This window comes from Excalfactoria chinensis, chromosome 1 (assembly GCF_039878825.1).
Source record: "Excalfactoria chinensis isolate bCotChi1 chromosome 1, bCotChi1.hap2, whole genome shotgun sequence".
NCBI classification, from domain to species: domain Eukaryota; kingdom Metazoa; phylum Chordata; class Aves; order Galliformes; family Phasianidae; genus Excalfactoria; species Excalfactoria chinensis.
In genome coordinates this window covers 88,588,715-88,615,389 of record NC_092825.1, presented here as the reverse complement: position 1 = coordinate 88,615,389, position 26,675 = coordinate 88,588,715, and the positions used below count along the sequence as shown (strand labels likewise).

The following is a 26,675-nucleotide window of genomic DNA, read 5'->3' as shown; positions in this document are numbered from 1 at the left end:
CTGTACAAGAGTACTTCAATTTGGAGTTGAATGGAGGCATGTTTAAGAGGGAGTACTTTTCATGTTGGCTAGAAACTTTCTCCTCCTCTCTTGGATGATAACCTGAGCATTTACTGTTGGAATAAGATGGGAAGTTAGGAAGAAGGAACACTATTTCTTTTTTTACCATACTGTGTGATCCCCCAACCTCCTTTACCAAGGTATCTGTGCAATTCTTTTTCTCTACTGTGAATGTCTTCACAAAACTTGAGTAGAATGGAACATCCCTGCTGTTTGCATTTTATTGATGAGAGATGAGAACTGGGCTACATCTGTGATCATATCCACAGGTGTCTGCAATGGCCACTCATTTACAGAGAAGTGTTGTGGTCAGAGCACTTGAAAGGGAGATTTATCCTGATGAGGATGAATTTCCACCTCTCCTAGGAGAGCTGCAAAGGTAATGCTTCTGGGTATTTGTGCTGGGACAGGAGGGTGGATTTTTTCCCAGTGTGGGGGTGGCTACACAGTGTGCGGCACAGAGAGGAAGATTTAAGATGCTAAGAAAAGATTATTAGAATGTAACTTGATGTTATGACCTAATGAAGACTGGTATTCATCACAAGTGTTCAAGGATGTGGTCAATGCTCCAGGAGCTACACAGGAGTTTTTCAGCTTGACCATCTTGTAGTGAAATGTGTAAGTTGTTATGGGTGCAGTGCTAAGAAGATAGGTTGGCTTTACATGGCTAAAAATAGAGTGAATCAAATTGGGATCAGAAGTGCATTGTGAAGGACTACCTGATTCCTTGTCAGCCTTTTTCAAGGCAAGGATTGAAGAACTGGGTGCTTTTACTTTACCTTAATTATTGGCTTGTTTGTGTGGTTTTAAAAAAGGGAATCGAATGCAGAATGCAACATCATTCAGTGAAGATAAAAGATGCCTCAAACAGCAAAAGATAAAACTAAATTAAATACTTAACAAAATCAAGAGCAATTCAGGAAAACTATTCCTGAGTAGAGATTTGTGAATATTGATACCTGCTTTGCCCTTTTACTGTTTAGTTTTCCAGCTAATTGGATGATGCTCAGGGATTCTAGGACTGTGGCTGTCACTATGTGGCAGCAGTATTCATGCAACAAGGTCTTAGGGACATTGTCCCATCAAATCTCACAATCTAAGAGTGGGCTTTGGGGATGAATAAATATGGCAGCTGCTCTGAAAGCAATGCCTCCTATGTTATCGTGTTGGCCTATGATGTCAGAGGCTGGTATTGGTGGTTTGACAGTAGAGATTGAACCTTCCCACCAATATTCTTTTACATGTTGTTCATTTGTGATGGATGGCAGAAGAGAGCAGTCTGACAAAATGGTGTCTGACGTGGGAGTACATATAGAGCAAAAGTATAGAATTGTATTCCTCCACCTACTGACATTCATTGACACTTGCTGAATATTTATGGGGACCAAATAGTGGATGTGAGCACAGTGAGGCATTTCACAGTGATGCATTTCAGCAGTGGCGACAGTAACAGTGGGTCATATCTGCAGGTGCAGATTTCTATGAGTATAGCATGTAGGCTCTTGTTCATAGCTGGGAAAAATAAGTAGCTTGTGAAAGTGACTGTATTGAAAAACAGTGTTTTGTAGCTGAGGATTTTCTATATCAAATTGTGCTATTGTGTTCTATATATATGTTAAAGTTTCTGTGGAAATAAGTAGGAGGCATTACTTTTGGAATGGCTTACGTAGCTATGAAAACAGCCAGGAAAACCAAAGTTTTGTCAATGACTTGATAACTATCATTGTTTTGGAGGACTATTTATGAGTCAATAACTTACTCGTGCCCAGAACCACAGACCATCTGCTACTGAGCTGCTGCATTTCAATAAAGGAATGTAAGTTCAGTCTCACCCTGCTTTTCAAAACAATTTAAGGCTAACCATAGCATCCTACCTCTTTGATTAGTTACTTTCAGTCTCCTCAGTTTATTATAGAATGCATGTTCTTTAATTGCGTGGGGACCAGAGTTGCAGACATGCTAGTATGAGTTCACAAACCTCAAGGATTAAATTCCCATTGATATCAAGTCTCTGAACTTTCAGCATTCTTTATTCTTTTCCTGTACTCTTGTGCAGTGATCCTCTGTATTTCTAAAGAGCTTTGGAAATTCATTGCATCCATATCTGCATTTTAATGATGGGAGAAATGATCCTTGACTGCAGTTTGTTAAATACTTTGGCACTCTTTTGAATTAAAGATACTATGGAAATGTAAGATCATCACATGGTTTAGTTTCCCAAACATCTTCAGCATGTATATGAATACTGACATAAAACTATAACATAAAATTGCTGTGGTTGCAACTTCAGAAATTTCCTCTGTTCCAGTTTGTTTAACCAAAGCTTGTTTAACATTAATTATTTAGCAAATTTCTTTCTTCTGATCAGCATACTCATTAATAACTTAAAATATAAACTATCATATATTAAGCATGCAAATCAGACACTTTATTCTGACTGGGTCCTCATTCTCCTTCTTAAAGTTGTGATAAATAACACCTTCTGCAGTGAGTCAGAACTTTCTGTCAGAATTGCTCCCTGAGAAATGAGCAAGGCAGAGGGAATCAACGGAGTCTGCCTCCAACTTTGGCCTCTTTCCACACAACTTTGAGGTTTTGGCCTTTGCTTTCCTTTTAAAATGCTCTGTCAATAAATTATATTTTATGTTGGCTTCACATGGAGATGGTGATACAATTTTTGGTTGTGTGGTATTTTGGCAGTTTGATTTTTAGCATATTTAGCTTACTGCCACAATAAAGCTTCTACAGTTTAGGAACAATGGATGTTGAAGACCAGTCTGCCTGTTCAAGCTATTGCATTGTGAAAGGGAGGCCTGAAAATGGAGATGCCTGTGGAAAGAGTGACAGTTTTATGATGCTACCAGACTGCTTTCCACATCTAGGAAATGAGTTGATGCCATATCTTTGTTCAATAGCATACTAAGGGTAGATATCTTCACAGATAGAAGATACCAACCTTCTGTGGAACTTGAAAGAGTCACAGTGAATTATAAGCAGAAGTGTGCAGAGAAATTATCTCTCTGTGAAGAATATGTCATAGGTTTTGAGAAGAATTCCCAAAGGAATTCTGAAATATTAGGAAAGACTACAAGAACTATTGAACTCTTGGGAGGACTGGAGGCTGATGAAAACAGCAATATATGCTGGGTAGAGTTGACTATGAAATAAACTATTGTTTTGTATAAACAAATCCTGCAAGCAGGAAAAGAAAATAAATTTAAAAAAAAAAAAAAATTGCATGTAGGATTAAATACTTTGATAGAAATGATTAATCTTTGTAATGGAGAAAAAAGAGGAAAAGAAAAAAGTTTAAAAAGACGATTCAAACAATTTGGTGTTTTTTTGACACCATTGAGAGCATTCAGTTTTTATCATTCTAAACCCCATCGTAATGATTTTTTAGATCTCATCAGGGTTTAACAGGCATGTTGCTCTCAGCCTTCAACACAGCACCTCTGCTTGTTATCCACTGCCAGTACGTCAGTGGTGAGCATATTGCAATTCCTTGCATTTTGACTTAATATGAAGCAAATAATTTTAGGAATTTTTAAACAAGAATTGACTTTAATAGCTGAAAATTGCATGCTTTTACTATTTTTTTTTTTTTTTTTAATGTAAACCCTTATTTGCAAAAAAGTTTTTCAGCACTTTTAGCTAGAGCTGCATCACTGCCCCTATTTCAATGTATGCTTAAGACTGTAGGGCCCAAACTATAAGATTGTGAAACAGAGGAAGACCTGTACAAGGAAGAAACTTTTGCAGGAAAGAGATTGGACTAGATTATACACAGGATCTTATTTCAGATGTAAATTCTGGAAGTCGGTATTTGTATAATGGCACTGGCACAATATTGTTAAGTACAGATCTCTAAATTCTGAAAATCCTACAGTCTGTAATAGGATGAATTAGTTTTTCCTCAAAGATCTTTGTTTAAAGTGTATGTTAGTCTCATCTGATTATCCTGTTCTGTTTTGTTTTTTTCAGTTTCCATAGATGATATTCCTAGGTTTCATACCTGTGATATATATCAAAAGAGAAAGGGTCTGAACATTGCCTTTCATTTCAGAGCATTTGGATAAATGCCTATTACATTGCAGGTTGCATTTTCTTTTAAAATATGTGTTTGTTTGTCTGTCTGAGTATGGAAGCTGCTTAGTGCATTACAGACGTGAAAACTATTGTTTTCTTTAATTCCTTATTTTCCTTTTGTCCTGATTGCCACCTCCATCAGAATTTATCAGCACTGCTCTGTGCAGTGGACTGTATGACCTAAATTTTATGACCTTGCCTCCAAAATCTAATTCTCCAGTAGAATTTCATATCTCTCTGTTGATGTTTTAAAGACATTTTTCTCATTAGCATGGCAGGAAAGTATGTGGAAGCCAAGTGAGACAATATGCAATTTTGCCTTACACTCAAATTCCTTGCTGCAGTGCACTCAAGTAACCTTCTATTAAAATTGTATTTTCTCCCCATACCCTTGTTTCCTCTTTTGCAAACAAATAATCTATCAGTGCCAAGGAGTGGTATATTTTGTCTGTTTTTGATTATGCCTGTTAACTACCAGCTTTCAGTTTTGGCATTTTCCTGTAGATAGTAACCATAGTGCTAGCAAACCTTACCAGTCATTTAAAAGAACAACAAAACCAAACAAATGAGAGGCATTTTCTTTTTTCCGCTGCAAGATTATTTAAAATTGTAATATTAGGAAGAAATGATATTCAATATTGAAATATTAACAGGAAATTGCATACAATAAGAATATAAACAACTCAGCGTAAAACTGACTTTTAAACAGTAAATTCTTATTCCAGACAAGTACTCGATGCTTTTAACGCCTATGAGAGTGGGAGGGCATGAAACAGAAAATGGTGCATTAACTGGATCACAGTGCCATCTAGAGGTCTGCACAGAAATCAAGTCCATGAGCTGGAGGCTCTTTTTATATTTAAGAGTTCTACAAGAAGTTGGTTGTTTTAACAAATGTGAAGCAAAAGATTTTTATCCAGATGTTTCTATATCCATTCATAGGCAAGAAAAGCGTCTTTATGGTAATGTTATTGTAATTCTATTTGATCATGTCACTTCTAGTAAGTGTGCAGTTTCCTGTGGGTCACTTGGAAAGCTGCCTAAATCAAATTTCCTTCCAGAAATAGATATGATTGTCATTTGAACAATTTTAGATACAAATATAAGGTATTCTTTACAATCATAGTCTTTTCTAAACCACATTCAATGATGAAAACATAGGCCTTGCACTCAAATGTATGCAAAAAATTCCATGATAGTAAAGGGTGAAAATGAAGCAAAAGAGAACAAAGGTCATCTAATGGATTATACTGTGGTTCAGGTCATTAGCTGAGCTGTACATGTTCGTGTTTTCACTTGTTAAATTTACTGATTCTGTTTAATTCAAAAGTCAGTGATATAACGCTCTTAAAAATGCTGCACCAGGAAAAAGATGTTTCTTCCTACTTAGTGTTCATCTCTAAGATATTTTCTGGAATGTAACACATAATTGGTATAGAAGTTTTGTTCCTGTTCTATATACCGCTGTTAACAGGAATCAATCAAGGGTATAGTTTTTGTTTTTCTTCGGGTAGGGAGACCACTCTACTTGTTATGTGGTATGCAACATGCTACATATTACATGTTTGAAGAAATGAGTAACATTAAATCTACCTGAGAGAAGGGAGAGGAATACACTGGTAATGAGGTACTTATCAAATGCATGGATGTGGTACTTAAGGGACTTGGTTTATGTGATGGGACTTGATAGGTCAAGTTAATACTTGGACTTGGTGATCTTGAAGTTCTTCTCCAATGTAAATGACTGTATTATCCTATGAAAATGTATTATATTCACACATTTCAATATTTTCTGCTATGAAGAATTGGCAGATCTTGAAGCTCTGTATGGAGCAGTGTGGTGCTTTTCTAGTAATTAAAAAGGAAGAACGGTTTTATGGAGCAAAAAGTTAGGAAATCCTAATACACAAAACTTCTTTTTTCTTTTGTTTATCACTACTAAAATATGTATAAGCTTTACTAGCTTCAGAGAACTCATTTACTCTTTACATTACACAGTGAAGTACTTCATTAGGTGCTTAACCTGTTGAATGCACTGGCTCTTGATGAGAGAAGGAGGGCTGACTTGTGTGCATGCTAAACTGGATATAATTACCTTTTATTTCTTTCTTCTGCCAGCTGAGTAGATCATATCCCCAAAATGCTCTGCTGTCTCATAGGTGATCAAAACTCATTCCATGTTTTCTGTCAAAAGTGTTCTGAAAGACCCAAGTTCCCACCAACTTTCTCTTCTATAAATGACCTTTAAGTATCTCATCATCAGGAGCATCCCTTCAATATTTATACGCCTCCTCAATGAATGAATGAAAAAGTGGTTTAAGTGAATATAATTAAGGTAACAACTCAAAATTTTGTGGCAACTTTTCAATTTTAAGAATGCAAATATTTTAGTTTTGCATACAGAAACTTTGAAAGCACAGATTATGATGAGACGATATACAGTGCTTGTTATTGCAACATGAGTTCTAAAGCCAACAATACATTAATGATGTTTCCAATGGGAAAAATGTGAAATTGCTTTGGAAGTCAGGTTGAAATCATCATGTGGTCACACTGTAGAATTTACTGTCTTTGATTATATTTGCACTGCTACATTCTTCCATTCTAGAATTCTGGCTCTAGACAAAATGGTACATAATGACTTGCATCCACACAAAATAAAGGTATCTCAACACCACCTAGTACTTGATCCAGACCTTCCCTAGACCCAACCTTTATAGCTTTAGCAAAGTTATTTTTATGCGAATGGCTTTTTGCCTAATTGAAATGTACGAAAGAGTGTTAAGGCAGTCAAGGAAGGTTTTTGTTTGTTTGTTTCTCTAGATGGTCTGTAGTACATGGTTTAGAAGGCAAAATGAAAAAGTATAGAAAGATTTTAGTGTACAGAAGATGCTAAGGTAGCATTATATTGTATAATATCTGGAAAAGCAGGGTACCAGGGCTTGGGGTGAACTGTGGAATGAAGTTGATAACAAAGAAGGCAAATCCTTTATTGTGTTTGCTTCTATGTTCAGTGGTTGAAAGAAAGCATTTGGATGCTTATACATAAAATTCAGTCCAAGTGTTACACTCCCAGGAGGTGCTAGTTGCAAAAGTTTTTATGAGCCTGTGGAGAAATCAAAGGCCAAAGCACATCAGAAGTGTCTGATGTATCTTTTATAACCTCCAGGGACATGGTATCTTGACTAACAATAACAAAATATTTCAAAACCATCTAACATCAGATCAAGACTTTGTGTTGCAAAAGAGGTAGTTTAACAAGTCAGATCATTCTGATAACACAATGATCAGAACCTTACTCATGTGATGACGAGTGTTGTGTGTCAGTGAGACTGGAAACTGTATTGTCAGAACCCATCTGTTACCATAGATAATGCAGTTAACATGTTGACTGTAATTAAAGAAGCAGAGCTGTCCTCACATATTAGATGCTTTACATACGCTCTCATTTCAGTCACTGAAATGGGCTGAAATGTGCACCAGCTGAATGATGTTTCCATTATTTTTCCAAGACATCTACACTGTACATACTGTGCTAGGAAGAAAAGAAAAAAAAAAAAGAAAGGAAAAAAAGAAAAAAAAAAAAAAAAAGTAAGCAGCTCCTGTTGGCTGCTTCCCAATGTAAGCTGATAACAGATGTTCCAACAATGTTGTGACGTTATCTAGATAGTTAGAGCAACAATCAGCTATTCGTGACACAGTATTGTCAAAACGGGTCTGGACCTCATAATTTCTTTAAAGGTGGTTTGAAAAGAGTTGAAAATGTCATCAGGATTCTACATCTCATTAAAACTGTTGTTACAGTTCTTCGTGATGAAGAAATGCCTACAGTTTCAGTGATCCATCCATGTTATGAAATGATACATATGTCACTGAAAGTTGCCAAGCCTGGTTTGGCAACTCTTTGCTAGTAACTGTGAAAACTTCAGCAGCTAAATGTCCAGGTTTAGCCACAAAACAAGATACTGTGAGGTTTTACTGTTTTATTTATTGGGAAAGGGGGTGGATGGTGGAAAGGGGAAGCAGGAATGTCAGGGTGGTGAAGACGAAGAAAAGTTGTTCATTTTCTACAGGGAGATGTTTACTATTCCCATGAGAAAGCCAAGAAAAAATAAGATTTATGATAGATTCTGTAATTCTAGGTCTATGGTATTGCATGGGCAGAGAGAAGCACAAGCAGGGGGTAACAGCATTTGAGATAAACCTTCAGAAGGTAAATCCTTGCAATTTACCCCCTACCTGTGAAGTGCTCAAATGGAAGATTCCAAAATGTGTACTTGATAAGATATTAGTGGGTGTTCTGGTACAAGTCAAGAGGATATTAAATATGCTCATGTATGAGATTACCAGCTGAAAACTGAAGACAGTAAAATGTGATTCCCCCATGTGGCTGAAACTGTGTAAAACCAGGTATTCATTACTGTCAGCACCAGCAAAGGAATACCTGACATGTTTCAGCAATTTCAGATAGTTAGCGAAAGAATCTGCTCAGCTGCAGGTGATATTATCAGAAGTCTGCCCCTCTGGGGAGTATGTCAATCAACTCATTATCATTAAAAAAAGAAGCAGAGTGAAAAGTTTGAAATGTGTATTCTGCTACCCTGATTTTACAGTGTTTTTTATATGCTCTTTATTCATTAGAAACAAATAATCTGCCTTTGTTAGAACTGATGTAATTTTGAAACACAGGCAAATATCTTGGGTTTTTTTTTTTTTTTTGTAGTGGCATATACCTTAAGCTAAGTATTCTGGAATGTGTAAAATTGCAGGGGAGAATTTTCTCATTCTGGATTACTAGTCACATTAATAAAATGAAAATTTCACAACGTTATTTAGATCATAACTATTTACAAAAATGAACTCAAAACACAGCTCATAGGTGATAATTGGTAGAAGGGGTCATGAAGGGGTCTAATGATGGACAAGAAGGAAGAAAGAAGAATATGGGGTATATCCAAGTGTATGTGTATGTTTCGTGAAAGGTCCACTTGATAAAGTTTCAGGACAAACTATAAAATTCCAAGATTAGGATAATTTTAAATGTAGTATTTGAGATCAAATAGGAAATCATAATGTTAAATATATAGAAGCACTCTAGAACTCATTATTCAGTCATGGTGGACAACTCACTTTAGATTTCATGATTACTTGAAAAACACTTTGTGGCTTACATTTTGCAGACATTGCACTTAAGATATGCTGTCATTCAAGTTTTGTAGGAAACAAGCTATTAATAGTATAAAAATCTCACATCTATTTCATAGGAAATCAGCCAGGATGCTTAACAGTAAGGATCGTGTTAAAATGTTCAAGTGAGATTGTTCAAGGATCCTTTGCTTTCTTTTTTCTTTTTCTTAACTTTGTTAAATTGATATATGATGATCCTTGGCCTTAATCACTTAGGGGACAAAACAGTGTTAAACAAATGAGAAAGAGTAAAAGTTGCATGAGCACAGCTTATCCAATTCTGAAGCAAATATGATGATGTGTGTCTGCTAAGTTAACACCCTTTGTGAGGGAAAGTAAATATTACAAAGGCTTTTAATTAACATGACCAGAGCACTTGTTACAATGGCAGATAATAATAATAATTAAAAAAAAAAAAAACCAAAAAACAAAAAACAAAAAACAAACAGAGAAAGTTCTTATTTCTATCATTTTTCCTTAGGAAGAAACACTCAGAGAAATACAAGTAATGAGAATGAAAGTAAAACAAACAGGAGGTATTTCTCTCAGTGGCAATGACTGTACATAGGTACCTCTGTAAATAATGCCCATAAATTTCCCATTTATTTCCATGGAAACTGTAACAGATACAAGGAGCAGAATAACACTATTTGATAGACCAAATTCTCAGCTCCAAAACACTGTTTTTCAACATAGGCATAATCACGACCTGTAGATTTTTACCAACTATTAACAAGAGATACTGTGTTGTGTACCAGTGGAGACGATCCACTTCTTCTGTCATCACTGCTGAAATGTACCACCCACTGCCTCACTGTGCTCACATCCACTGTTTGGTCCCCATAAATGGTCAGCAAGCTTCAATGAATGTCAGTGAGTGTAATTCTTTATGCATTGAGTAATTCAGTGACACACCTTTGTTTCATATGCACTTCCATGTCACACAGAAACAACATGTAATGGAATACTGGTGGGAAGGTTCAGCCTCTATTGTCAGATCTCTGACATCATGGGCCAACATAATAACATAGGGGGTATTGCATTTGGAGCAGTCTTCAATCTTAAATATACCACATAAGTATTTCATAAGAGATGGTGATGGTCCACTTGAAGAATATATCTAGATAATACCTGAGTGAGAGAAGAAAGTGGGAAGGAAAAAAAAACACCTATATTTGAGAGACAGAGTTGGCATAATTATGTAAAGGAAAAAAAGAGTGTCATGGAGAGAGTAACCGCACATCATTTCTTAGCATTTTAATAGTCTTACATGCTTAAAGCTCAAAGAACGGAACTATTTATATTTATATTTATGTTTATTTACATTGTTGTAACACCTCACAGGACATCCAGGTGTTAATATGGTATTGCCTTTTATGTTGATAAGTTTGTCCTTGATTGGGTGTAATTTTTTTCTTTATTCTGAAAAATTGCAGTCTCCTCAACAATTAACCATATGCAATTATCTCAGTCTATTTTAATAGGAGTGTTTTTCAACATCTCTGAGCAGTCAACTGTTATAGAAGTCTGTTTCTTAACATTTTTAAGTCCACATCTGATTGTCTCATTCTTTCATGTTTGTGTTTATGTGTGGATTTTAATTCCAGAGTGGCAAATGAGTGTTGTCATAGAATCATATAACCACAGAATTGCTTAGATTGGAAAGGACCTTAAAGATCGCCAGGTCCAACCACAACCTAACCAGGGTAGTACCGTAACTAACATCCCTCTGCTAAATCATGTCCCTGAGCACCACATCCAAACGGTTTTTAAACACGTCCAGGGATGGTGACTCCACCGTCTCCTGGGGAGGCTATTCTAGTACTTAACCACGCTTTCTATGAAGAAGTTTTTCCTGATATCTAACCTAAACCTCCCCTGACTTGAGGCCATTTCCCCTCATCCTGTCACCAGTGAGAAGAGACCACTCCTGCTCTCACTGTCATCTATCAGGTATTTGAAGAGAGCAGTAAGGTCTCCCCTCAGCCTCCTCTTCCCCAGACTAAACAGCCTGAGTTCTTTTGTCATTCTCTCTGTTTCTGCTGATTACTGACTTAGTGATCTGCTGTCAGTGTCTCAGCATGGCAGTTCTTCCAGTGTCTGAAGGAAGCCTACAGGAAATCTGGGGAGGGTCTTTTTATAAGGGCATGTAGGGAAAATGTAAGGGGAAGTGACTTTAAACTGAAACAGGGTAGATTTAGAGCAGATATTAGAAAGAAATTATTTACTGTGGAGGTGGTGGGATACTGAAGCAGGTTGCCCAGGGAGGTTGTTGATGCAAGGCCAAGCTGGATGAGACTTTGAGCAATCTGGTCTAGAGGGAGGTGTCCCTGCCTATGTCAGGGAGGTTAGAACTAGGTGATCTTCCAACCCAAATCATTCCATGATTCTAAAATTCTGTGATTCTTTGTTTATTTCCATTCTCTTTTCCTCTTAATCCTGGTTACTGTTGCCACTTTTACAATTTGTTGGGAATACTTCTAATTCTATGTCTTCTTTTCTAATTTCTCAACTATTTGGTAAATTTCATTTCTCTTTTTTCAACATTGCCTTGATAGCACACTCTTATGTTCCTGTCCAGGAATATGCCCTCTATGTATGAGCTGTGTGGCAATCACTAAACAAATAACATCCAACATTTCTTCCAACACTTTAGTGTATTTAAATATCAGCTGAATCTCCAGATCTGAGAAATTTTCTTCCATGAAGTCCATTGATGATAAATTTACACTATTTATGGCTGTGTGTGCTACATACACTCTGTATTGGCACTGAATGTCCATGACTATCGATAGAGGAAGTGTGTGGAATCAGTCAGCATTTTTCAAGTTCAAAAACTGCTCAGGTCTGTATGTCACAGAGAGATTTTCAAAGGTATTGAGCACCAAACTGGTTCAGCTCCCTTAGATACTAAGAGCTTTTTTCTATTCATCTGAAGCAGTGCTCAGTCATCACTGGGTGCCTTTGAAAGTACTGTTCATTCCATATTCACCACTGTTTTCACAGTTCCAATTTTTTTTCCCCCCTTTTGTATTTTCTAGTACATTTCAGCATGCATTTGTCTTCTTCAGTGTCTTATTGATACGTTGTTCAGTGTTAATACTTTGTCTGATGGTGGCTAGTCATTTTTTCCACGTGTGGATAATTTGTGGCTTGATCAGGTTTACTTCATTATATGCATTTAATTTTCTCTTTTTTTAATGTTTTTTTCTTGCTTGTGGAGATTTTCAGCACTAATATGCCATTACTGCCCTTATGCTGATTATTTGTTAGTGACTTGCTCTTGCTATTTTTATTGAAGAGATGTGTCTATAAAGACTTTAGCCCTTTTAAGATGTGTGTGAAAACTCAAATACTTCAGAATTAAAAGCAGGCAAATTATTTCTATGTACAATTATACATTTTTGTATGTACAAAAGCGCAAAACTTCTTATGGCATGTTGAAGATAATGTGCACTCACATAAGCGCCAACATATAATATAGTAGTAAATTACTTTGATTTATTGCACTCTAATTGTGTGGAATGCCCATGACATATGCTGAAAGTAATATAATTTAACTATAAAAATTATGTTGCTAAGTAGAATTAGGACGTGATTGCTAGTCCATAATGTCCCCTTAGAGCAGAATAATGTTCTATTTATCTTTATCTTAACAGTACATTTTTTTCATAGTATCATGAGTTCCAGATCGGGATTGAACTTAGTCCTCATATTGTACCTCCCAGGTTCTTTGCTGTGACCTGAGCAGGTAAGCATCATGTGCAATTTTAATGTAAGGGCTGTACTTAACAGGTAGTAAAGAATCAAGTGTGTGGTTGTGTGAAAAATTTTCTTTACGGTAGTTTTTCAGGTCATTGCTTGACTTTGCTTCAGTGGATAAAAGGCAAGATAAGTTCTTATAGAAGTGGTAAAATTCTACAAAGTGTATTTTTGAGTTTCAGAAACAAATAAGCTTGATCTGGTAAGTCCATGTTTTGTGCTCTAATGGAGAAAGTTGGGTAAAACAGTATGGCTAAAATAGGAGACTGGTAGGCAGGAGTTCATTAGGTCCCCTACCTTACTGTTGTTATTTTTTTCTGTTACTTTTGGTCACCCCTCTAAGGTTAATTTCTAATTTATCTTGTGTTTCTGTATTAGAAAGAAAAGAGACTGTAATTATTCACAGCTATTTTACAAAATATACATCTAACACTATTTGAAAAGTGCAGGGTGCCTGCTGATAAGCCTGATATATCCTGCAGCCTATAGAATCAGTCTGTATGCTGATATCACACCTCATGTAGTCCCACAGAAGACCTTAAGACTGGGGGTCAGGTGTGACTGTTTGAAATGCTATGTCCTTGATTAGATATCTTGATTTGCAAAGGAATGTGCTGCACCCTCTACTCAAGGTAGAAAGTCTGGGAGCAATATTTTTTCCTTCAGACAGTGAAAAAGGGAGAGACAGTGGTTCCCAGAAGTGCAAGAGTCCTGCATCATTCTCAATATCAGCAAAACAAGCACAAAAGGTACCTTCTGCCAATGTATTCCTACTCAGCCAGTGGTGTACGAAGGAAACAACTAACCCGCATGTATTGCCAATAACAGTTGCTTTAGGCAGCACATTAAGCATTGCATTAATTGATGTATTAATTGATTTATGAATACCAACTTCCTGATTATCTTAATTATTACCATCATACTGGGATGAGGAGAATGGGCGCAGGGCTGCATAAGCCTTAGTGACAGAGTAGAAACGTTTCTTTTGTTATGTACTCTGTGACATTCACTAAGGCAGTACAGAAGTGGTGCATTTTTCTCTGCTTGATTAATGTGTTGGATCACTTTGATCAGTCTTTGCAATGTTCAGAGATGCATTAGTGTTTTTTGGAATGCGACTTCTCTGAAAAAGACGGTGGTTTAGTGAATGATGGCATGAGGGGACTGGAATGAAAATGAAATGAAAGCATAGAGGAAACCAGAAAGTGGTGAAGTGTTAGGAAGCAGATGTTCAGTTGTAGTGAAGTGTGTAAGGAAAGCTCTTTTGCTCACTGCCACATCTTAGAGCTCAGAAGCCAGCTTGCCTGAGGAAGGACTGACCAGATCCCTCTCCTGACATGAACTTCAAAATTCAAATACTCACAAGGAACTAGCTTGTGACTTTGTGCTGCTCAGCCAAGCAGCTAATTTAACCATAAACACTCCTCCCCTGCTGGCTCTGCTTTTGCTTACAGGAAAGGTGCTGTGCCACTGGCAATGGGCTCTCAGAGAAAAGGAGGCTGTGCATCCCTGACCAATCCTTCTGTGATACTAAGCATGGCGGGCAGTGCAAGAGTGTAAATTGCACTCTTCAAGGGCCACAGGAGAGGGTATGCGTGAGACAGCTCAGCTACATTTTCTTCTTGACAGGCTGTGCATGAAGGTTTAGGCTGACCCAGGCCTCCTCTCTTCCTCTGCAACATCATTTGCTCACCTTCACTCTGCAGCCTCTTCCTCCCATCTGTCTTTACAGCTCCTCTCCTCCCAGTGGATCAGCTGGAGCTCTGACTCATTCTACTTTTCATACTGCAACTCAGAACAATATTTAATCCCTTGACAACCACCTCAAGTTGTTAATGGACTCTGTTTCTTTTCCTTTTGCCCTCTCATCGCAGAAGGGGCAGAGAAGCATCTCTGGGGTCTGTCAACACTTTGCTCAGCCAGTTGATTGGACATTGCCTCTGTGTCAGCAGCAGGCATTAGTAGAGAACTGGGAATGTGGGAAACAAATCTATTCCAGCTCTGAAGTGGTACATAGTTACAGTTTAAGATACAGATGCTGCTCCTTCTGTAGGGTGTCATGGTATCATCGCTAAGTAGGTGCACTGGGAAATTAAAAAAAAAAAAATAATTATGCATACACACCCACCCCTCTTCCACATACCATTTCAAACATCCCATTGACTGTTGTTAAGATGAAAAGGTTTGTTGTTGCCTGAAGCACAACAATGGAGTGAATCAGAAGCTGTGATGAAAATACATAATAATAATACATAAAAGTCCATTATTCCTAGATGTTTATTTCCTTATCTTTTCACTTATATCTTATACTGATTTGTAGCAGTTAAAGATATATGTGAACTCCATAAAAACTGAGATCTAGTAATCATGCTCTGTATTTGTTAGACAAATATATTGCCAGATGAAGTTTTGTTCTTGTAGAGGTTGACACGTGAAGTCTTGAGGGCATCTTAGTGGTCAGGCATGAAACTGGTGTACATGGGCTTAATAGCTGGAAACCATCAATATTTGGGCAGGGAAGGAAGATACTAAATCTAATTGCACCTTAGAAAATGCTGCAGTCATTTGTAGTCTGGGTACAAATCTGGTGAAAAAAACACCTTAGACTTAACAAGGACAGTGAAAAGTGACTTGGAACAAAAACCCCATTAGTTTTAGTGACATTTGTGTTGCTGAAATCTCTTAGATACTTTTAAGAATCCCTTTCTAGGTTGGCTAGAAATGTAGGAAGAAGAATCACAACAAGTATCTCTGTTAAATAACCCTCATGAATTTCTCTTTCCCTGTTGATTGTAACTGACAATGAGTATTCTTTTGTTGGTTGAGTCACTGGCACTGTCTGAATAATAAGGGGCAAGAAACAGAATACTTTGCATAATATTTATCTTTAATCTGTATAGATTTTTTTCCAAAAGAACTGCAGCTGAAGTAAGAGACCATTTGTTCCTTAGAAGCAATGCCATAAGCATTAGCTTACTGGAGAAGAAAGAATCTGGTACAGAGGAAAGGAGGTTGAAAACCGAGGTTCACAAGACAATGCAATGGTTCAGCTTAAAATGAAAGCATGGGGGTGATCCGCTTTTTGTCATTCTGCTTACCTTCAAATCTGGACTATTTTTCTTAAATGCTTTATGTTTCACTTGTACATTAGTAAAGAAAAAAAGCAATAGTTGAAGAGCAATGCATCCATTTGGGCTCTTAGCAAATGCACCATGACTCTTTTATATTACAAATGAATAGAACAGAGAACAAATTTAATGTTGCACAATACTTTACATGAAGTCATCTTGTCTATAGGCAGTCTGTTCCTATTTCTTATCAGTGAGGACTAGCCAGTCTCCTTTTTCTATAAGACTTCTTTCTTGTAACAAATTGTAACTGTGCTCTCCAACTGCAACACACACGCACACACACACACACAAAGTGGATGAAAAGATGTTTACTCTTTATAAATGCTCGAAAGACAGCATTAAGATAAGTTAAATCTCCTCATATTTTTCCAAACATATTTTGCCACATGTGTTTTATCACACAGTTTTTATTCTAACATCTCTAGAGGTATTGAATCCAGGCCTCCCAGTGCATCTGGAATGGCTTATATTGCATTACTACAGATTATCCACTAATATGTAGTTTGACTGGTGGAGTCACTTTAGAGTGGCAACCTTTGTGACTTCAGAGGTGCAAGCAAATCAGATGATCAGCAGTTAGGGACACAAATTAGCTTTTATTAACGATATTATTTGTAAAAATCAACGTTGATTACTATTGTTCATCTGTACTTCTTAAATGAAATTATTAATGTGCAGTACCTGTACAACTAGCAAAGAAGTAGTAACAGACACTATACTTTCTCTGTAGGAAATAATTTGTCTAAGCAGATGCCTCTTGATGGATTGATATGATGATAGGTTGATACGATGTTTACATACTGCTACTTCTCTGCATCTGTTACACAGGGAACCATGTCTATCTACCCCAGCTAACTGAATCATTCAGAGTTGTTTTTTTTTTGTTTTTTTTTGTTTGTTTGTTTGTTTGGTTTTTTTTTGTTTTTTTGTTTTTGTTTTTGTTTTTTTTTTAATTTGATGGTGTAGTAATGACAAAGGCTTGTTTAACCTGGCCGTACATGATCTAAAGTGTTATTTCTGAAAATGTGGAATGTGACTCTTTGCATTCCATGGAATGAGAATGAGCAGATTAAAAATTGCCAAGTACTTTCCTGTAAATGAGGATTTTTTACTTCACCTTTAGTGATCTCTAATACTTCTTTCGTAAGGTCTCTGCTAAACTAACAGTATGGGTATCTAGCATCGATCTTAACTTGATTTATGGTCAATAGATGACCAAGCAAAGATTTGTAAAACTACTTAACGTTAAAGAATAGTTACAAAACCTTCTTTCCCATCAGATAGAATTTTGTTAGTCTAATGATTCTAGTAGAAAAAAACTTGTCATCATGTTCACCAGATAATAAATTATCTGCAGCCTTTCCCAGTCTGCAATCAATATGTTATTCACTATTTATTTCCCAATTTTAATCAAATCTAAAGACAGAAAACTCAGAAAAGCTGACCCAGGACAAAACTGATGATAACAATGACATTTATTGACATTTCTGAGGCAGAAGGAGATTTAAATGAAGTTAAAATACCTTTCAGCAAATGACAAGGGGTGTAATGAAAACCCAGTGAACACAATAAAATATGCTCTGCCAGCTGGATGCAGTTCAAAGATAGAATTTACATAAAAGTAGGATAACTTTGCTTCTGTGTCAGTTTATCTTGCTGCTAGAAAACTGTCTGCTTGCTGCAAGTTTGTGCAATAGCATTGTGCTGCTTTGTCCATGGATACTTACTTCCATTATTGATATTATTATATACTGAGTATATATTATGATTTACTGGAGCAGAAGAAACATTCAAAAGGGATGAGAGAAAGAAACAGTTCTGAACAATATTCAACCTGAAGAGCTTTAGGTACTGTTTTGGTCATTTATGACACATATACTTTTAACTGCAGTTTGACTTACTAACAGAGAAATTTCTTTATGTGCTTCTCTCTTTCTAGTGTATGTATGCATCTTGACATCCATCCAACCAGGTTTGGCCTTTGTATTCCTTACACATTCTGCCCACTGTTCCACTAGGTCTTCTGCATGTTACCAAGACAAGTCTTAAATAAAGCTGCTTTGCTTTTCCTAGCCTTATCAGGGCATCACTGTTTAACATTACTCTTAACATCAGTTAATTGAAGCCTTGATAAAATCTACTTAATATTCATATATTCATAGCCTATCCATAGAACAGCATCTTGATTTTCTCTGCAAGCCACAGTTCTGATGTGGCTTGCAAGGCTTGTAAACATTTGTTATCTAATCTATTTTGATTTCTGTTTTGAAATTACTCATTAGAACAGTCTAATGCCACTATAAAAAAAATCTATGACAAAAGACAGAAGCAGATAGTATAAGGAGGGAAGACAATGGTGGCAGGTGTAACTGGTTTAGCTGAAAGCAAGCATGGTAGTCATAGGTTCGTGGAACACACTGGTTACAATAGAAGGAAACAAAATGAAGTGTTGATTATGTTTATCTACTCAAATGTACAGATTTGTATAAATACTTAAACATGCATATAAATATACATAAACACTGGCAAATACATAAACATATTGGGTCAGTGATGGCCTTGCCTGCTTTTCCTACTAACAAAGGCAGCCTCGGGAGATCCTGAAGACCACATGAAAATTCAGGCTCTGTTACATCCAGTTTCTGAAGCAGGTCTGTGGATAGAAAATATGTATCACAATAAGCTTGAGAAGCCATTTTCACAGTAGGGTTGCACTGTGAAAAGTTACAATAGAAATATGCAGAACATGGGTGTTTGTTCATAGTCTCTTCAGAACAGGAACTGTTATTTGTTCTCATAGAGCAAACAAACAAACAAAAAAAACCTTAATTCCAGAACACAAATAATAGATTAGACTTTTGGAGGGATGGAGAGGGTATGTACTCAATTACGGCTTATTATTGTGTACTATAATGGTTATCATAGGGGATGTTTAAAAGAAAAGTTTCAGGTTATTATTAGAACTGTAGTAGAGCATAGAATAGAAACAGTGCAGTTGCAGACCTGGATTACACATTGGTGCGTATCATAGGAGCAGTGTAATGAAAGCCTCTGTTTTTTAAACTCAAAATCATGGTAAAATAAAGGCAATACTTATAAGATCATATTTGTTCATAGTAAAGAAAGGCATCCAGTGGAATTCTGAGCACTGGTCAGGCCCTCAGTAAATATGAGGTCTGCTCTGAAAGTAATGCCTCCTATTTTATGTTGGCCCACAGTGTCAGAGATGGGTGTTGGTGGAATGGTAGTAGAAGATGAACCTTCCCAGCAATATTCCATTAAATTTCTTGCCATGTAACAGATGGCAGCAGAGGGACAGACTAACAGAATGACATCTGACATGGAAGTGTGTAGAAAGCAAAGGTGTGGAACTGAATTCCTCCATGAGGAAAAAAAAAATACAGCCATTGACATGCATTGACACCTCCTGAAAGTCTGTGGAGACTGAATAGCGCATGTAAGCAGAGTGAGGTGATGGGTGGTGTGTTACAGCAGCAGCAACAGTGGCAGTGGGTCATCTCTGCTGGTGCAGATTTGTATAAGTGTAGCATGCTGGTTCTTATTCATCACAGGCAAAAATGTATAGCTAATGGTGCCGAAAAACAACATTTAGTAGCTGAGAATTTTCTCTATCAAATAGTATTATCGTGTTCTTTTTACCTGTTGTAGTTTCCATGGAAATAAATAGGAGGCATTACTTTTAAAGCAAGGTACATACACATGGCAATTGTAGATTGTTTAATAACCTTCACACTGAGAATAACTGGAATAATGAATCTTTTTCTTGTTAGTGATCCTGTTTGAATATATAAAACAGTACGTATATAATTACTACTTTATATTTAATATCACAAAGCAGAAAAAACATATTGTCAAACAAAATTCTCATTTTGGCTTTTTTACTAGGCTGAAGGGGTACTTGTATTTGTCTAACTACTGTAATGGTTCAGGTTGGAATGGTCGTTCAGAGACCATCTAATTCCATCCCCTTGCTGTGGGTAGGAAGAACTTCCACTAGGTCAGACTGCTCAGGGCCCCATCCAACCTGGCTGTGATAACATCTCTAGGGATAGTCATCCACAGCTTCTCTGGGCAGCCTGTGCCAGTGCCTCACTGCCCTCTGAGTGAAGAATTTCTTCCTAATGTCTAACCTAAATCCTCCCTCTTTTAGTTTAAAGCCATTTCATTCCACTATTTAACTCTTTGCTACTGTATAGCTGATGATTTGCTTTTAAAGCTGTTGCTTTATATGAATTTTGTGAATACCTTTAGTGTGCTGGTAATCTGTTGAAATATTTTTATAGCTAGGCAGCTGAAAGCATCACTTGTTCTTTTTTTTTATAGGTTGCTTTTGCTACTTCATATTGTCTTGTGATCTCTTTCTGTCCTGATAAGGTTGAAACCACAATCAAATGAGGTTTAGATTGATTTTATATTTGTGTGTCATCCTATATCATACAGTTTGTGAAGAAAGTTACTCCAGTGCTACTGTTGCTGTACCTACTAGAGTCATTATAGCATAGTTCCATTGTACTGTTTTATGAGACCATAATCTGCTTCCTTATGAAGCAACTAGATTAGAACCTCGTAAAAATGGCAAAAGCACCATTACCGCTGTCCTACAAGTTTTTATGTGTTGCTGAGTTTTATCATTATTATTGTTGTTCTACCTTTAGTATAGTCTGGTGAAGTTGTGGTCAGCAGCAAGAATTCCTTGGCTAAAAATACCTCCTTCCCTAGCCAGAAACATAACCCCTTCTGACAAATTAGGAAATTTATCAGTGGTTTTTGGAAAGGATAAACGCCCAGACTGTAGGCATGTTTGTGATGCTGTTGATGGGGATGTGTGAGGATAAATAACTTTGCAAGTTTCACTTTTTAAGTGGTTGGAATACTTGGCAGTAAAACTGTCAAAATGATAAAAGAGAGATACATATTTCCACAGACTTATTTAAATATCTGTACTGATATTCCAGTGCCAAGGTTTTATAGCTGTTAAGGAGCCCCTTAAATACCCATACTTGTCACTTTTGACATAGATGCTTATTGGTATGTATCAGGACTTTCAAAATTAGAAATATTTTTCTGAATATCTCTATTTTTGGATGATAGTTTAGACAACAACAGTCATTAGCATGTTAAACTGCTGACAGAAGTGGGCTCTTTTTGCTTTTAACTGGGGCAAGAAATTAGACTGATACACATTTGCTCTGGAGAGATCTTAAGGAAATGGAGAGAGTACTGTCTGTTTATTTATGTGTATATTCATCATTCTAGGGAAGCCATGAAAAGCCTTTGTTTTTCTCTAAGTATGCCCCTAATATTACAAAAGAGAGGTAACTGAAGGGGCAACATTCTCCAGGTTTTAGTGACCACTTCTGCTATTACAGTTTTATTAATTATGTCCCTTATGTCAGGGTGAAAAAGGGAAATCCTCAGGGCAAGACAACAGGCAATGAGTCTGCCATTACAGGTTTTGAGGGGAAAAGGCCATCTTTAGGGCAAAGAGCTATAGTTTTGGGTGAGAACATCTAAAATCAAAGCATCTAAGGAGCAAGTGGCAATGTTCCTAACCATTTTCCCACATAGTCCACAAGTACTGGCACAATGCTCACAGCTGATCACCAGGAAGGCCTTTAGATACAAAGACCTGTGATAGTCCACATTAAGCCAGTATGCTACACAGCACAGTCCTACCCAAATAGCTGATTTATTTTTTTGTGGCCCTCTGCTTAGTGACTTCTATCTTCTACTTTTTGTGCTATAGTTTCTGTATCAAAAAACTTCTAATATACTTTTTCTTCTGTTGAACGTGATGTTTTATAGTGAATATAAATTACAAATGGAGACACAAATAAGAATATTCCTTTTGACATCACTTTTTATATATCATCATAGAGTGACTCTTGAGCACCAGGTTTGCAATCTCCCTCTGTTTTAGTAGGATCATTTGCTTTTCCTTAACCTGTGAGACAGAAGGCAATTTCAGTTTCAGACTCAATATCTTAGGGGGCCTTTTGGTTTAAATTTATTGCAAGATGGGGAAGTTGCCTTGCTGCAGAGTAACCTTGGATGTCTTACAGGTTTTGCAGCTGCAATATATAAGGGCAATGTCCTGAATAGGTACAAATTTAACTAGACACAAGAAATTGCAAAATCCTTTTTTTATCACCAGCTTTCAAGTCCCTTGATTCGACCATCAGAATAAATTTTCTATGATCTCATAACTTCAAAAGCTCACTTTGTTCCCCTCTTTCCCCATCTGTTTAACCAATAACCTACACTCACAAACACTGAAAATCACATTTCAAGCAAAGTTGCTTTGATTGGCCTGGAATGTACTGAGGATCCATGATGTATTAAGATTTGTGTGCTGATATTATGCAGTTCAGAATAAGAGTTGCTGCTGCTTTGCTGCTTTCTCTTTTCTTAAAAGTGGATTTTCTGAAATATATACATATTATTCTGAAATATATATATATATATATATATATATATATGTATATGTATATATGTATATAATACCAAAATAGAATTATAGAATTGCAGAATGGACAGAGTGGTTGGAAGGGACATTTAAGCCCAGCCACCACCAAACCCCTGCTGTAGGCAGGGCTGCCACCCAACCAGATCAGGCTACCCAGGGCCCCATCCAACCAGGATGCTTATCATTAAAAATTGAAGGAACTGGTGAAACACTGATGTATCAGATAATAATTTTTTTTAAAAGATATTAGACCAAAGATTTCCCAACTATTGTTACAAGCACTTGGAAAGTAATGTGGAGACAAACAGTGACAGAACAGATTTTGTGGAGGAAATGTTGTGCATAAATAACTTCTACTGTATGTAAGAGAAATGCTGAATCCCTTGTGCCTTGACTTTGGCTAGTCTTTTGATCCTGTCCCTCCTAGTATCCTTGAAAGTAAAGGAAACATTGTCTGCAAAGATCTGTGACAAGGTGCATGCAAAACTATTTGAAACTTCTACACAAAAGGTAATTATCACTGTTTCCCTATCAAAATTGAGAGATATATTGAACTGCCCTGAACTGCCCTCTGTTCATTAGCGACCACCATCCTTCAGGCATTAGCAAGCTGAGAGATTGGAGGCTGAATTTACTGGCAGACATGAGCAGAATTCAAAATGATCTTGACAACCTGGGGAAGATGAGCTGAAATGGAATAGGGGCAAGAAGGTGGTACTTCACGTAGGCAAGCTGAATCAGCTGCATAAATAAGGAATGAGGAGCAGCTGGCTAGGAAGCTGTTGTACAGGAAAGGGTCAGGGGTTGTACTGAACCACGAGCTAATACATATGAGTCATGAGTTAAAAATGTCATACTGCTGTAGTGAATCCAAATACCATACTGGGAGGCAGCAAAGCACTTGAGGTAATCTTTCCATTCTTCTTCACTTTGATAAAGATTCAAGGGCCTCAGGGCTAAAGGACTGCATTGAATTTGGGGCCATCTCTTAAAGAAAGATCTGGATTAGCTGGAGATATCCTACAGCAAATGCACAAGGATGACTAGTTCTCTGGAAACCATCACCCAGGAGCAGGAACTAAATTGAAATTGCTTAGCCTAAAAATAAAAAATAAAAAATAAAACAAACAAACAAACAAACAAAAAAAAAACACCAGAGAAACACATGATGCTGTTTATTAAACAAAACAAACCAAAAAAAAAAAATAAAAAAAAATTGGAAGGAAGAGAAAGATGGATCTCATCTCTACTTTTATGGGGAGAACCCACAGGCTGACTGAGGCAGGGTAAATTCAGTTTATTGGAAGATGCAGGAACAGGATGAGGGCTTTGGGATGCGAAAGAGTTCAGAAGAATTTTGGCTAAGTGGAATCATTCCAAATGTAATGCAAAAGGTGATATAACAGCTCTGATAGGAAGTTAAGAAAGTGAAATATTTAATCTTATAATCTTTCCCGCGTGTTTAAAATTTCCAGACAAATTTCTGCTGACATATAGAAAATGGGTATTGACAACTTAGAGTGAGATAGGAAGGAAAAATATGACAAGTAACAATGTGCCAGGTCAAACTCACCTGGAAAACAAGAATAGTAAAGGACAGATCATTTATGGAGAACAAAGAAGTATTTCTACTTTATATACATCAAATTGTTTTCAGGCAATCTTTTTATTTCTTCTTACTTTAAAAGAGAAGGAATTAAGTTTCTTCTTCTGAAATTTTAGGAGGCTGAAGGCACTCGAGGTCCTAGATCAGCCTTTGACACACTGATAGGCTTTACCTAAAATGTAAAGTGGTATTTGCCTGCGCACACACTTCTGTACCTACTTTGGCTGCTACTGCATAATGAAATATGCATAATCAGTGCTGTATGACTGCCACTGTACTGGCCAAATATGACTAGTGAGAATTATGTTGGCTCTTACTGTAATTACAACTTTGTTTTTCTTTGTAGACATGTTCTATTATGTAGAACTCTTACAGAGTGCTTGTGGGTTTTGAAGGATGATTCCAGTTACACTGGGTAGAAATGGAGTACCAGTCAAATGTTATATTTGATTTAGATCCTATTTGAGAAATGCAGTCTATCTTTTAGATTGTGGTAAAGCAGCCATTTCAGTTAGGAGAACTTCAGGTTACGTTATCAAAACAACATAGAAAGTATCTATCCTTCTGAACTAAAAGAAAGCAAAACAAAACTGTATGTGGCTGATGCAAAAAAAATACATTTCTGACTCCTCAGCTGATTGGATAGAGAACAGGTGAAAAGGAAGGTTCAGGAAGATAGAAGAGGAACAGTAGGTATATTAAGCAAGCCCATCAAAGGCTTTGTCTATGACATTAAGGAAGGGAACTTGAGTTGTGGCAGCAGAAAAGGGCTGTTTTAATGTGATGTACATGCTTGTTCATATCTGTCACGACTTCACGACTTCAGTCTCTTTGCTGCTATGTTTTTTTTTTTTTGTTTTTGTTTTTTTTTTTTTTTTTTTTTTTTTTTGTGAAGGGGAGGAAAGTAGCTGTTTATTGTTCAGTTACTGATAATCCAAGCAGCAGTTTGACTATCTACTTCTGTGCCCTGTGCTGTCATCTCTGTGGCTCAGAAAAAAATAAAATATAAAAAACACTGTCAAGCCAGATGATGTTGGGTGGAGATATCAAGGTAAAGCACATGGAGCCATTAGGAGAGGCTTTTTTCAGAGCTGAGCTGTGTAGGTCTAATTCAGAGTCCTCAGTGTTGAGCAAATTTTTAGTACATTCCTCTAGACATGTAGGTTTTGGAATGACTTGTTTGCTCTTTCTTTACTGATATTTTCAAAAACTGTTACTTTAAAGTGCTTGGACACTGCACATATCCATAAAAATGACATTCTCAGTGAGATCAAGAGAGCTCTACAGTCTCTTAAAATAGTGTCTGAATTCTAAGCAAGAAAAACAGAGAAGAGAAAAAGAAAAAAAGGATCTTTCACTTCCTTTAGATTGTGAGGCCGTTTATCATTTTATCATTAATCTTCTTATTCTGGGGAAAGATTATGGGAAAAGTGGTAGCTCTTCAGTTACTTCATTATCTCTTTACTCATGTGTCTTCTGAGAAACTTCAGTGTTTTTCTGACCCAAACATAACAGTGAGATAACCTCACTTCTTATTAACGTTGACAGAGGTACCTTGTCTCAACAGACTCCATAGATCTCTTTTCCTTTGGCACTGTACATCATAGAGTCCTTGTAGGAACATCTCAAGGATATGCAGTAGCTGGCTTTGCAGCTGTGTCCTTTAAAGCTTTTCCATCTTTCATATCACTTCCTCCCAACCTTTAGAAATGATGTTACTAATTCAGCACATTAAGAATTTACCATTCCTGGAGATGCCATGCCAGCATCCCACCCTTAAGGCACTTAAAAGAATAGCAGTATTCCACAGCTTTATTTAGTGTAAAAGTAATCTGATTTTACACTCATATTTAAATAGGATTGCTTGGATGTGGAAAAGCTGGAGGAAATTCAGGACCAAGAACGCAAAGAAGACACCTTCACTCCAATGCCTAGCCCCTATTATATGGAACTCACAAAGCTGCTCTTAAACTACACCTCCAACAACTTTACCAAAGCAGACAAGATCTGGACGCTGGTGAAGGACATGTGGGACACATGGATGGCCAAACTACAGCTGTCTGCAGACATCTTTGTTAGGCAGCAGGAGGCTCACAGCAAGCTGGATAACTTGACGCTGATGGAGATCAACACCACTGGGACTTTCCTTACTCAAGCCTTGGATCACATGTACAAGCTCTGGACCAACCTGCAGCCTAATGGGACTGTCAAGTCCCAGGATGTCTGAGCTTTAAAAATTACTTGGATTCATTCCACTACCTGAATATTCACAGTGTTGTCACATCCATCCATTTAAATCCAGTGACATCATAATGGATTGGGGGGGGGGGGGGGGGGGGGGGGGAGGGGCAGG

At 37.0% G+C, this 26,675-nt stretch overlaps 1 pseudogene; it reads left to right on the top strand.

The window, feature by feature from the left end:
* The first annotated feature begins 415 nt into the window (after nt 1-415).
* Nucleotides 416-26,596, top strand: LOC140265531 (DNA replication complex GINS protein PSF2 pseudogene; annotated as a pseudogene).
* The last annotated feature ends 79 nt before the right edge of the window (nt 26,597-26,675 follow it).